Source organism: Dipodomys spectabilis, unplaced genomic scaffold (genome assembly GCF_019054845.1).
Source record: "Dipodomys spectabilis isolate Male_0828 unplaced genomic scaffold, ASM1905484v1 ptg000094l, whole genome shotgun sequence".
Classification (NCBI taxonomy): Eukaryota; Metazoa; Chordata; class Mammalia; order Rodentia; family Heteromyidae; genus Dipodomys; species Dipodomys spectabilis.
The window spans coordinates 3202666-3216952 of NW_024870771.1; positions in this window are offsets into that span (position 1 = coordinate 3202666).

Consider the following 14287-nt stretch of genomic DNA (forward strand, 5'->3'; position numbering starts at 1 on the left):
GTCATAGGTAGAAGATTTATGAGCCTGTAGATATGGAATGGTCCTCTAGCTCCTTTAAAAAAATTTTGATAGGGCCAGGTGCCAGTGGTTCACGCTTGTAATCCTAGCTACTCAGGAGGCTGAGATCTGAGGCTCATAGTTCAAAGCCAGCCTAGGCAGGGAAGTCCATGAGATTCTTGTCTCCAATAAACCACTAGAAAACCAGAAATGGTAGTAGAATGCTCACCTTGAGTTGAAGAGCTCAGGGATAGCACCCAGGCCCAGAGTTCAAGCCCCACAACCAAAAAAAAAATTATGGGAGGGTCTTCTCACTAAACAACTAAACAGGTCCCTTTCTGAAAACCTCAGTCTTAAACTGGTATTATTTTATAGTCAGAGAAGACATGATCTTGAGAAAATAAGATTAAAAATAATTTTAGATTTTGACATCTCTCTGAAGGCCTTATTTAATTCTTATACCTCTCTCATGTAAAATCTTCTTTACTACTCATTTATTAATAAAACATATTCTACCTTGTCTTATTCCTGGTGTAGAGTCTGACAATAATGGAAGAGTCTGCCATCCATACCAGCCATGTAGCCCTTGATTTATTTGCTCCAATGACAATTCACATCTCTTAACCTACCCAAGGATTTATACAATCTCTGTATACTACAAGATATTAAAATAAATTGCCATACACATAATACATTTTTTAAAGAAGTAAATCCTTATAAACTCAAACATAAGGCTCCTGCCCTCTGATCTTTGATAATTTTGATAGCAGAAAAATATACACCTCTGTTCTCATACTAGCAAACTATTTAAAAGCCATTTGTAGTCTTGACATAGCAAGGTTGTCATATGTCTGAAACAGAATGCTTAAGTGCTTACAGTAATGAAATTAAAGTTAGGGACATAGGTTATAAGACAATAGAAGATGAGACTAAAGGCAGGGTGTTTGGGGAGGATGTGTCCAACAGCCCTAGGGCTTTGACTGAGGCAGAGATAATGGCTAGTTGTTTCAGCCAGACACTCAGTAAGAGTATTTCTGAATCCCAAACATTATTGTCCAGAAGAAGGATTGGCAACTTCCCTGGGGAACGATGAAGAGAGGATTTGTGTACCCCATTCCTAGTTAAGGCATCTGAAACATGACTTAGATATATTTGGGAACTGTTGGAAACAAGCCTGAAACATCTAGGTGTAATGCCGAAGGAGTGTGAAATGTTTGTGTTTGAATGGTTGCATTATTTTGTTTTGTTTTTAAGAAGCTGAGAAATCCTAACTGGATTTTTCTTTTTTCTTTTTCTTTTTGGATTTTTCATAATGCCAAACACAACCACATGTTTTATTTAGACAATCCAAACCAGACATCATCTTTATAAAACACTGGAGTGTAGGAAGAGTCATCCAGAGTTTGAAGAGACTTGGGCAGAGCAAACTTAAAGGTTTTAAGCCCACTCTAATTGTTCAGAGAGAGTGTTAAGGGCCTATTGTCCATTACAAGTCCAGGTAGAATGTCTTGTTGCAGCATAAGATGGAGTAAAAAAAACATAAAGGTGGTTAAGGAAAAGGGAATGGAGAAAATGAATGAATACAATGTGAGAATCTGGTGGAGACAGATTCATTATACCAATGTTGATCATGTGAACTGTCATCCTATATAAGCACACATACAAACAAAGACAGGATATTGTGATGTAGGATTGAGTACCTCACAAGGCCCATGTGTCTTCCTTTCAGAAAAAAAGAGATGCAGAAATGGAAGCACTATGTTTTGGTGAGATAAGCAATATTTCTCTTTCCCACTCCCTCCTTCCCCTTCCTTTCCCTTTTCTTTTTTTTTTTCTTTCCTTTTTTTTGGGGGTCCGGTCATGGTGCCTGAACTCTGGGCCTGGGCACTGTCCCTCAGCTCTTCAGCTCAAGGCTAGCACTCTACCACTTGAGCCACAGAGCCACTTCCGGCTTTTTTTTTTTTTTACTTATGTAGTGTTGAGGAATTGAACCCAGGGCCTCATACATGCAAGGCAAGCGCTCTACTACTGAGCCACCTTCCCAGCCCCCTTTCCCTTTTCTTTAAACTCAAGGCCTCAAGCAAGCTTTTTGCTTTTTCACTAATGGCTGGTGCTCTGACACTTGAACCATACCTCCAGCCCACCTTTTTGTCATTGTAGTTTATCAACAATAACATTAGATAAAAATTTAAAATAATGAAAGTTTATTTGGCATACAAAGAACAGCTAAGGAACTGGGGGACTTTGAACCAGAAGTGATAAGAAGCCCCACAAACAGGGGGAAAGCATGGTCTCTGTAACATAATGGAGTAAGATCTTGACCATTGTGCCTGATTATTCAGCATTTGCCTTCTCTTAAGGGCAAACAGAGCTGGCCTGGCAAATTTGCCTATAGCTGATTGGTTAATTTCATTGACTCACGCTTACAGAGATAGAAAGCTTGTGTTTTCTGTTTTACTTATGATTATATGTAGTGTATCAGGAAATTCAGGATGACTTGGGTCTTAGCTAGATGGTTACAGGTGGTTAGCACTGCATATGCCTAAACCGTGCTAGCATTTTTTTGACAGTTCTGGGGCACTGTCTCTGAGCTTTTTGGCTCAAGGTTAGCACTCTACCACTTGAGCCACAGCCCTACTTCTGGCTTTTTCTGTGTATGTGGTACTGAGGAATCGAACCCAGAGCTTCATGCATGCTAGGCAAGCACTCTACCACTGAGCCACATTCTCAGCCCAACCCCCACCCCGTGCCAACATTTTTATTTTTAGCAAGTCCCCCTTCTGTGTGATTAACTGTTTAGAAATACTCTTTTTCACCAGTATTTTGTTTTGTTTTTCCATAGACCAGAGGTCAATACTAGAATCTCAGCACATTCTTTTCACAACTCTTGTCTGTGATGTTTGTGTTTTTTAATCTGAAGATTCAATATCTGCAGACAACATCAAAGATCTTTGAAAGAAGTCAACATATAGAGCTGTGAACAATACAACTGCTTAGAAGATAAACCAAGAATTTGAAAAAATACTCATGACATCAAAAGAGAGCTGTTTTGTAAGCTAAGTATTTCTGGCTTTGGCTATCCCAAGGGCCTTCAGTATACACAATACACCAAGCTTCATGCTTTCTTATATTTTCAAATGAAGTTAAAGGAAGGATTAGAAGACAATTTACTAATATTCAAATGCACTTACCACTTAGGCTTCACAGAGCTGTTGATGGCTCTCTCACCTGAACAAATTTCAGTTTTCCCAGGACTATGGGAAGTACATTCTTTTTTTTTTTTTTTAAATTGTGAGTATACCATACAGAGGGGTTACAATTACATGGGCAAGATAGTGAGTACATTTCCTAACAAGCATTGTTGCCTCCTCCTTTGTTTCCCCTTCCCATCCCTTCCCCTCTCCACCCCCCCATCACTACCACCACTACCACCACGCCCCCAAAGTTGTAAAGTATGTTTTTCAACATAATGACTTGTACATCTCATTGTTGCAGTGGGTCCACCTGTAACTCTATTTAAACAATTTGTTTTTTTCCCTTCCCTTCCACAAATTATACCAATATCAAATACAGTGAAAGCAGGGCTTATACCATGGGGGAGGTACATACAAAGCAACAAAGAAATCATCTTATGTTGGAAACAATCACAAGAAAGAAAAGAAAAACATTTGAATCCTTATCTTGGGGTTCATTTTGCCTCACATCAACTTATGTGACAGTTTCTGTTTGTCTCAGACATATACTAGTTATTGCAAATAAGGGAAACCATGGGGCCTATGTTTCTTTGGGCCTGGCTTACTTCATGTAATATAATTTTTTCCAAGTCTTTCCATTTCCTAACAAATGGGGCAATGTCATTCTTTCTGATGGAGGCATAGCATTCCATTGTGTATACATACCACATTTTCTCGATCCATTCATCTACTGAGGGGCATCTGGGTTGGTTCCATATCTTAGCTATGGTGAATAATGCTGCCATAAACATAGTTGTGCTGGTAGCTTTAGTATGGTCTTGTTTGTGATCATTGGGTCATAGGGGAGCTCTATGTGGAGTCTTTTGAGGAACCTCCATACTACTTTCCAAAGTGGTTGAACAAGTTTACATTCCCACCAACAATGCAGTAAGGTTCCCTTCTGTCCACATCCCCTCCAGCATCTGTTGTTATTAGAGTTCTTGATTATAGCCATTCTAACTGGGGTGAGGTGGTATCTCAATGTTGTCTTGATTTGCATTTCTTTTATGGCTAGAGAGGTTGAGCATTTCTTCATGTGTCTATTGGCCATCCTTCTTTCCTCTTCAGAGAAGTTTCTCTTTAAGTCTTTAGCCCACTTATTTATTGTTTCTTTGAAGATTTGTTGTTGGGGAATTTAATTTTTTGAGTTCCAGGTATATTTTAGATATGAGACCCTTGTCTGTTGTATAGCTAGTTAAGATCTTCTCCCAGTCCGTGGGCTTTCTATTGATCTTGCTAGCTATGTCCTTTGCCATGCAGAAGCTCTGCAATTTCATGCAATCCTATTTGTCCAATCTCTCTTTGATTTGTTGTGTTTCTGGGTCTCTATTAAGAAAATTTCGGCCTGTTCCAAGAAGACCTAGGGTTTTTCCTATTCCATCCTATACTGTTTTCAGAGTGTCTGCTTTGACTCCGAGGTCTTTGATCCATTTGGAGTTGATTCTGGTGCAGGGTGATATAGAAGGATCTAGCTTTAGTTTTGTACAAGTGATTAACCAATTTCGCCAGTACCATTTACTGAAGAGGCTGTCTTTCTTCCATTCTATTTTTTTTTTTGCTCCCTTATCGAAGATTAGATGGCTTTAGGTCTGTAGGTTCATTTCTGGGTTTTCAGTTCTATTCCATTGGTCTTGAGGTCTGTTCTTGTGCCAGTACCAAGCTGTTTTAATTACTATGGCTTTGTAGTAGAGTTTGAAATTTGGTATTGATATTCCTCCAGCACTGTTCTTTTTGTTAAGGATCGTTTTTTGCTATTCGGGGTCTTTTATTGTTCCATATGAAGTTTTGGATTGCCTCTTCTATTTCCTTGAAGAATGAGGTTGGAATATTGATAGGTATGACATGGAATTTGTAGATAGCCTTGGGAAGTATTACCATTTTCACGATGTTGATCTGGGAAGTACATTCTTTAAATGTATTTCTGAGCCAGGAACATTTAAGTCTTGTGACAAACCTGAAATATTACAGCTCAGGCAGACAATACTAACTGATAAGAGTGGTCTGAAAACACCATGATGCTAAACAGCTATGGATTCAGATTAGGGCTGTAAGGACACATGTCTGTACATATCCTTTCAAGTATACGCAATGAGAATACCCTCTTGGGAAGCACTCTGTTTTCTACCTAGCTGCCATGAGTAAGACTGAGCTTTACCTGTTACTACTGGTTTTAAAATTCTTTAAGGAACACCTCTGCATGGAATCATCCTATCTCATTGTCCAAGGCCTAAGGCTTCCCGCCAGAAGTACCAGGAGGACATTTCCACATCCTCTAACTGCTGTGATGCGAGCTATGGCCTGTGGAGTTTGAGTGCCATGAATTTAATGATTATTTCTCCATGGCATCTTTACCTGCTTCCAAGAGGCAAGCCACAGTGCTACTGTTGGGTTAGATTGGAACCATCTGAGAGGTAATTAAAGCTACATTTAAGGTCAGTTCAGTTCTCTAAAGACAAGACCTTCCTTCAGTACTGATTTTTCAGAGCTGTATGATTTAGTCTTTCCTCTCATAGTAATACTATCTTGAGCCTCACCATGTCTTAGAGAAATAACAGTTTGTATTTGAAGAAATGAGCTTATAGTGTGATTCTGTGAAAGGTTCAACTGAATAATTACAGGGGCGCAGCTCCAAGGCTATGGAGATGGTTCCCAATAGGGGACAACACAGTTGACACATTGTTACGTGTGTGTGTGTGTGTGTGTGTGTGTGTGTGTGTGTGTGTGTGTGTATGTATGTGTGTGTGAAATAATCCTGGGGCTTTAACTCAGGACTGGGCATTGTTCTTGAGCTTTTGTTGCTCAAGGCTAGTGCTCTACCACTTGAGACACAGTACCACTTTCTGCTTTTTTGGTCTTAATTGGAGATAAGAGTCTCACAGAGTTTTAGCTCAGGCTGACTTCAAACTGTGATCCTCAAATTTCAGCCTTCTCAGTTGCTTGAATTACAGGCACGAGCCACCGGCAACCCACAGAAAGTTGTTACTTTTAAGAAGAATGTAAAGTCTACTCACAAGGTAATTTTGCACACAGCCCAAAACATAATTTTTTTTTTTGGGTCCAGTCGTGGGGCCTGAACTCTGGGCCTGGGCGCTGTCCCTCAGCTCTTCAGCTCAAGGCTAGCGCTCTATCACTTGAGCCACAGCGCTACTTCTGGCTTTTTTCTTTTTGCTTATGTGGTGCTGAGGAATCAAACCCAGGGCCTCAGAGGCATGCAAGGCAAGCACTTTACCACTGAGCCATCTTCCCAGCCCCAATAATTTTTTTCTCTTATAAATACTAATGGACATTTTTCTACCCTGCTCCTAATGATTTGTACAAAACTAATCTTTAAACTCTATAGCACCTTGGCTGTAATCTGTCAATTATCTCCTGTAGGCTTCTGAAGCCATGTGGGGTCTTGATATGCTATAGGAATCAATGCAATGGTGCAAGAGGCTGATAGAGTTTCAGAGTTTCTGAGACTTGGTGAATTTGACATTTAAAAGGTAATCCCACACATCCTTTTAGGGATATTTTCAACACTCCATCATAAAAAGGGATCTCTATTGCCCAACAAGGTGAGATTATCAGAAAGCAAACAATATATTGGGAGGTTTTGCTTCAGAGGGTTGTTTTGAACTTCCAGTACATTAATAACATGGCTTTGAGTGGAATGAAGTATAGTGTCTAACAAAAAGCTTTGCACTCATCACTTTCATCTTAGCACAAGTCCTCTTGAAGATTCAGAGTAAATGTGGCTGCAGTTGGAAGGACACCAAAGGCCCCACATGAACTATCGCAAGCATCCTTGGAACCTGCCTTAGAACACAGTCCCAGCCCAAAGATTTTCAGCACAGAGAGGACTGGCATCCATCTCTATGTACTTATTAAGGTGACCATTTCAAAGAATTGCACCCTCAAAATCACACTGAGAGCTCATTTCTGCAAGTCCAAACTATTATTTCTCTAAGACATGATGAGGTTCATGATAATAGTATTCCTATGAATACAAGGAAGAGCAGCAGAGTCCATTTTGATGAATTAAAGGTCCTCAAGTTTAACTATTTCTAAACAAAAGGGGCAAGTGACCCTTTATACTTTGTGGTGCTACAGCAAGTCATTGTTTTTGATCAAGGAAAAGACGAAGAAGAAACGGCAGAGGGACAGGACCTGTGTGACTCTCATGCCATGAAAGCATGCCATTCTGGCTACTGAACACTGAGAGGCAGTGAAATGATGGGGAAAGGTGTGTGTGTGTGTGTGTGTGTGTGTGTGTGTGTGTGTGTGTGTATGTGAGAGAGAGAGAGAGAGACTGAGAGAGAGTGAGAGAGAGAGTATGTGTGTGTGTTTCAAAGTTAGTGGAAATTGGAGTTAGAATGTTATCAGAAGTTCCTTAGAAACCTGTCTGGTCCTTGTAGCTTGTGCAACACTGATTCCCAGGCCTATAGTCCATGGAAGCCATCCTGCAATGCTTAATGCCTTAGGGCAATGGCTCTGTGAGAATGTTGATATAGATAACAGCATAGATCAAAGTCCCTCAGGAGGTACAAAGTGCCATCTTTACTGACCTCAGTCGAAATATAATACTATCCATATAATTACAAAATATACTTTTTTTAACCACCTAGAAAAAACAAGTTACAGGTGACTTCCTAGGTCAAATAAATATGCTCAGCCATGCAAATTCCTTTCTGGAAGCCTTCCATGGTGCCACTTGGTTGACCCAGCAGTGACTTCCAGCCAGGTAAATTAAATGTTCCAAAGACTCCTTGACAATCTGCTTCTTTGGCAAACTCCCACAGAAAGCAAATATCTTGTACAACTGAGTGATTCAAGAGATGTGCCTCCTGGAAGCTGAGAGAAAGGGCATCTCCCAGCAACCTGTGGCCACACATAGTTGCACCACTCAGGCTCAATGGGAGCTAATGAGTGTAAAGATATCCTTATGTGAGCATCCTCCCCTCCAAAAAGAACCCTGAAAAACTACCAATAATCCTGTAATCTTGGGAGTGCCTTCAGCATAACAATTCAAGCAAAGGTTTGTAGAAGATTTGTAAATTATATTGTAATTTTGCAAAAGACAGAATGCTAAGCAGAAGTATAATGAAACAGAAGGCGTCCTCAGGTGTAAGTAAATTCTTCTCTCCCTCGAGTTCTGAGTTGTTAGTGAGGTAATAGAAAATTATACCTGGAGTCAGACACTGGTGGCTCACACCTGTAATCCTACATCCTCAGGAGTCTGAGATCAGAGTATCCTGGTGTGAAGCTAGCCCAGACACCACTGAGCGATTCTTATCTCCAATTAAACAAGAAAAAGCCAGAAGTGCAGATGGGAGTCAAGTGGTAGGGCCCCAGATTGAGCAAAAATGCTAAGGGCAGGTAAGTGTGAGGCCCTAAGTTCAGGCTTCTATACTGCACAAGCATGCATGTGCATGCACACACACGAAGATATAGATAGATAGATAGATAGACAGATAGATAGATAGATAGATATCTGCGTGTATGTATGTGCATATCCAATTAATAGTTTGGTTTGTTTTGCAGTATAGGGACTTAACTCATAGCCTTGCTCTTACAGGGCAGCTGCCCTACCACTTCAGCCATTCCTCCAGACCATCAATAAACTTGTAATATTAATTACACATTAGAAAAATATTTGGTATTATATTCTTACACTTAATTTCCCGTTTCCTTTTCTTTTTAAAATACAACTATTTGAAAATGTTCAGTTACATTCATGGCTTGCACTTGTAACTTATGCTGAATTTTCCTGGTCAGCAGTTATGGAGACATTTCATCCTGCTCTGTTTCCACCAGATTGGAAAAGAGAGCCTGCAGCTGTGCATAGCATGACCAGGAATGCAAACTAATGAGGTACCTGTATCACCTTTCTTAACCACTGTATACCACCTGTCCGTTCTGCATCTACCTCTGCAGACATCTTGACTGATGCAAACTGATGTTACCCTATAGAGCCCAGAGCTCTTACCAAGTAAGATGCAGCCACAAAAGGCCAAGGAAGATGATAGGAGTCATTAAAGACTGAATGCTTTGGCCACCTGGCGCAAGCAAACCCTGCCCAGAGGAAATATATGCCTATCATGACTTACCATTTCTCAGAGCAGAGTATGGCTTTCCTGAGCAGGGAAAACATACTTGAAGGATTTAATGACGCTCTGTGCACAGTCTCCTCTGTGAAGCTAGAGAAGGAAAAGATGATCTTGATGTTGAATGACTTCAGCAGTGAACAAGGGTAGAGAATGGCTTGTTTTATAAAAGGAAAAATAATTAGCCAGGCACTGGTGGCTTCTGCTTGTCATTTTAGCTATTCTGGAGGCTGAGGTCTGAGGATCTTATTTAAAATCTAGCCTGGGCAGACAAATCTGAAATACTCTCATCTCCAAATAATGAACAGAAAGCTAGAAATGTGGGTATGTTCGAGTTGTTGAGGGCTATCCCTCAGCAAAAAAAAGAGCTAAGCAAGAGACCACTGGGAAGATGGTGGCGAAACTCTACCTCTCTCCAACCAAATTGAGATTTAAGGTCCTAACATGCATGCACTGCTCCCCCAAAATAGACAACAACAAATATGTAAACAAATAGAGAAGCACAGGAACGGGAAAACAACTCACAACTTGTACACCCAAGGATGGAAAACCGGGAAGAGCCCTCCCTCAACGCCCCATCCAAGCTGGCAGCACCTCGAGGCTGCCTGGGACCCCGGGGACAGAGCCAGCAAGATCTCAGCATCCCCACTCAGCAGACTTCCACAGTGCCGGACCAGGACAGCACAGACCGAGAAAGAGACCAATGGTGTGGCATCAGGGTATCCAGAGCTGGAGAACTTCCACAGCACCACCAGAGTCCACAGCCAACGTGGCTAAGGGAACCCAACCAGCAAGACTGCAGCATCCGGACACAGAGGTTTACCCTGCTCTGTGTCAGCTCACAGCAAATTCCAAGATCGGTGAGCACTCTGCTGGGGACCCAACACAGAGGCCAGTGCTGGCAGTGACCCACAGAGCCGGCCGGATCCTCGCTCCTGCTCAAGAAGGGGTGCCATAACTGAAGAGGACAAAGAGACTAGAGCCCTTCCTCACTCCTCCACCCTACCTGCCGGCTGCCAGTCGGAGGTCACCAGGATTCACACTGGGTAAGCACTAGGAAGGGAACCTGCAGGGCCTGTTTGAAAACAACACAGAAAAATTCCAGGAGCCTGTCCCTTCTGAAGCCTCATGCCCATCCCGGAGGCTTGAGGTCAGCCTTCACAGCTACCGCCGCCACAGACCAAAACAAGCACCCCCAAGCATGCTCTCCAAGCATACGCACACATGCAGTGGCTGAGCACCGGCCTCCTGCAGTGAGAACCAAGCCAGGGCTGAAGCCCGGACACACTTCCAAAGCACATCCAAAGCTCCATCCCGGAGGCTTGGAGTTAGCCTTTACGGCTACTACCAGACAAAACTGAGTTCCTTTCAGCTAGCCTGGCACCAAGTGTGCACAAGCATTTGCTGGCCCAGGGACCCAGCGTGGGATAGTCCACCCAGTGTGAGCTGTGCTGAGCAAAATACAGGCTGCCATCTGTAGAGCTCGAATAGGCCAAACTCAGGCCATGGCCCTGACAATCACTGAACCCAAATGTATAAATCATAAAAGATTACAAGGTTAATTTGTGGAGGGGAAGGGAAAAAACAAATCGTTTAAATAGGGATACAGGTGGACCTATTGCAACAATGAGATGTACAAGTCCTTATGTCAAAAATGAACTTTACAAAATTGGTAGGGGAGTGGAAGAGGATTGGGGGGGTGGGGAGGGAAGGAGGAAGGAAAGGCATGGGAAGGGGAAACAAAGGAGGAGGCTACAATGCTTGATAAGAAATGTACTCACTATCTTGTCCATGTAATTGTAACCCCTCTGTACAGTATTTTCACAATTTAAACAAAAGATTACAAGGTTCATGAACAATAAGGGCAACAAATGAAATTCAAAAGCCAACAACAATCCAGGGAAGGACCTCAGTGAGAGTGAAGAAGAGATGGAGGACAAAAGAACCATTAAAGAAGATGACAGAATTGACCAATGAAATAAAATACGAGATGCAATATCAAGGGTACAAAGAAGAAATATCAAGGAAAATCCAGGACTCCAAAAAACATATGTAGATTAAAAATAGAAATACTATACACCTCATTAAAAGACAATTTTAATACTTTGAGAACTGAGCTCAGAAGCATAAAGTCAATGCCCATATTGCGAACCACAAGGGAATGCCTAGCTAACAGAATAAGTGAAATGGAACACAGAGGATCAGGAGTCAAGGATAAACAGAAGAGCTAGAACGAAACAGAAGAGCTAGAAGAAAACACTCAGAACCTTCTCGAGGGAAATCCAAGAACTGGCAGATTCAGCTTTGGGATGGATGAGGGGGAAGAATTCAACACTAAAGGCATCAAAAACCTATTCAGTAAAATAATGAGGGAGAACTGCCCAATCTTAAGAAAGAACATCTCACCCACCTGACAGAAGCATTCAGAACCCTGAGTAGACAGGACCCAAGAAGAAACACTTCTAGACACATCATAGTAAAAACATTAGACTTGGAAAGCAAGGAAGTGATTTTAAATGCTGCAAAATCAAAGAAGGTGCTATATTGCAATGGAAAGGAAATCAGAATAGTTGCAGATTTCTCCACACAAACTCTCAATGCAAGGAAAGCCTAGAATGGTATAATCCAAGCCCTGAAGATCAACAGCTGCCAAACAAAACTGGTGTACCTAGCAAAGCTATGATTTACATTTGATGGTGAAACTACAACCTTCCATGATGAACAAAAATTAAAGCAATTCATGAACACTAAACGAGCATTACAAAGAATACTTTACTGTGTAAAGAAAACAGTCAAAATCAAGGGAACACATCCGGCAAAAATCACTAGAAGACCAATTTAGTAAACACAGGAAGAGGAAAAGAAGCAAAATACAGGAAATCAAGAAAATACCAGGAAACATAGCACATCTCTATAATAACTCTAAACATTAAAGGACTCAATTCCCCAATCAAAAGAAAAAGAATAGCAGAATGGATCAATAAACAAGATCCATTCATATGTTGTCTCCAAAAGACCCATTTCACAGTCAAATATTTAAACAAACTCTGAGTGAAGGTATGGGAAAAGATCTTTCATGTAAGTGCACCCTGCAAGAAAGCGGGAGTAGCCATATTGATATCTAATAAAATAAACTTCTCCTTAAAATCCACAAGAAGAGACAAGGAAAGTCATTGCATAGTTATAAAGCGAATGGGTAGAGAACTCTGGAGATAAGCTGTGAGGTTGGAAAGCCATCTCAACAGCATTCAGAAGGCTGAGAGTTGGTTCCTGGAAAGATCAAATAGTCAAGGCAAGACAGATATAAGTTACTCCCCTAAGTGTGTTTAAATTAGAGTTGTTTGGACATTATGAGCTTAAGACCTTGGAGATAAAATGAATGGCTGTGTTACAGTTAAATGTTTATTACTCCCCTCTGCTTCCTAATGATAAGGCAATCATCACTAGGTATACAAACTATACCTCATGTTAATGATTGTAGTTTCTGCATGTACCTGTAATAATCTCCTCCCTACTGAACTAAATAAATAAGCTTGTTCACAGCAACTCAGGGTTCAGAAGCTGATGAGAGCTGTACCCCCTGGAGCCCCTTGTCTACCCTGTCTCTCCTTTCTCAGTTCCTTGGCACACTATCCCATCCTTATGCTGCTCCTGGTTGTTGGTAGCAAAAGCAATGATCCATGAAGAGGATGTCACAGTGGTCAATATCTATGCTCCAAATAATGAGCTCTTTAATATGTAAACAAATACTTTTGGACTTACAGAACAGGATAGACCCAAACACAATAATAGTGAGAGATGAATACCCCACTCTCACCAAAGGACTGGTCAACCAAACAAAAGATAAGCCAAGAAGCCTCTGGACTAAATGACACCATAACCCAAATAGACTTAACAGATATCTACAGAGTATACCACCCAATAATGACCCAATACATATTCTTCTCAGCACCCCATGGAACATTCTCCAAAATAGATCATATCATAGTACACACAAAGAACCTAAGCAAATACAAAGATGATTAGCATAATGACTTACATCCTATCTGATGACAGTGGAATCAGACTAGTTCCCAACAACAAAATATACTGTTGAAATCACTCAAACACATGGAGGCTTAATAACACACTACTGAATAGCACTTGGGTCACAGAAGAAATTAAGGAAGAAGTTAGAACGTTCTTACAATTCAATGAAAATGAAAATACATCACAAAAGAACATCTAGGATGTAGCAAAAGCAGTGCTGAGGAAAAACAATTATAGCTCTAAGCACACACATAAAGAAACAGAAATAGCTCAAGTAAATAACCTCATGATGCAATTAAAACTACTAGAAGAAAAAACAATAAAAACAAATAAGAAACTACTAGACAGATAGCAAAGATCAGGGTAGAAAACAATGACACAGAAACTGAAAAAACTATACATAAAATCAATGAAATAAAAGGCTGTTTTTTTAAAAAAAAAATCAATAAAATTGACAGACCACTTGCAAGATCAATGAAAAAAAGAAGAGAGGAAATTCAAATCAATAAGATCAGAGATGCCGTGGGAAACATCACAACAATCATCCAAAAAATCCAAATGATTATAAAGGACTGTTTTCAAAACCCATACTCACTGTAGAAGGAAAACCAAGCAGAAATAGATGAATTTTTACAAATGTACAAGCTACCTAAACTGAACCAAGAAGATATAAACCAGCTAAACAAGCCAATAACACACAATGAGATAGAAGAAGTAATCTGAGTCTTTCAGTAAGGCTTTTAAAGAGGAACTATAAAATAGAAACAGGGATCAATTCCTAACTTATTTTATGAAGCCAATATCATATTCATCCCCAAATCAGGTAAGGATCTAACAAAAAAGAAAACTACAGACCAATTTGTCTGATGATCACAGATGCAAAGTTCTTCAATAAAATATTAGCCAACAGAATCTAGAAACAAAATAAATTGTACATTATGA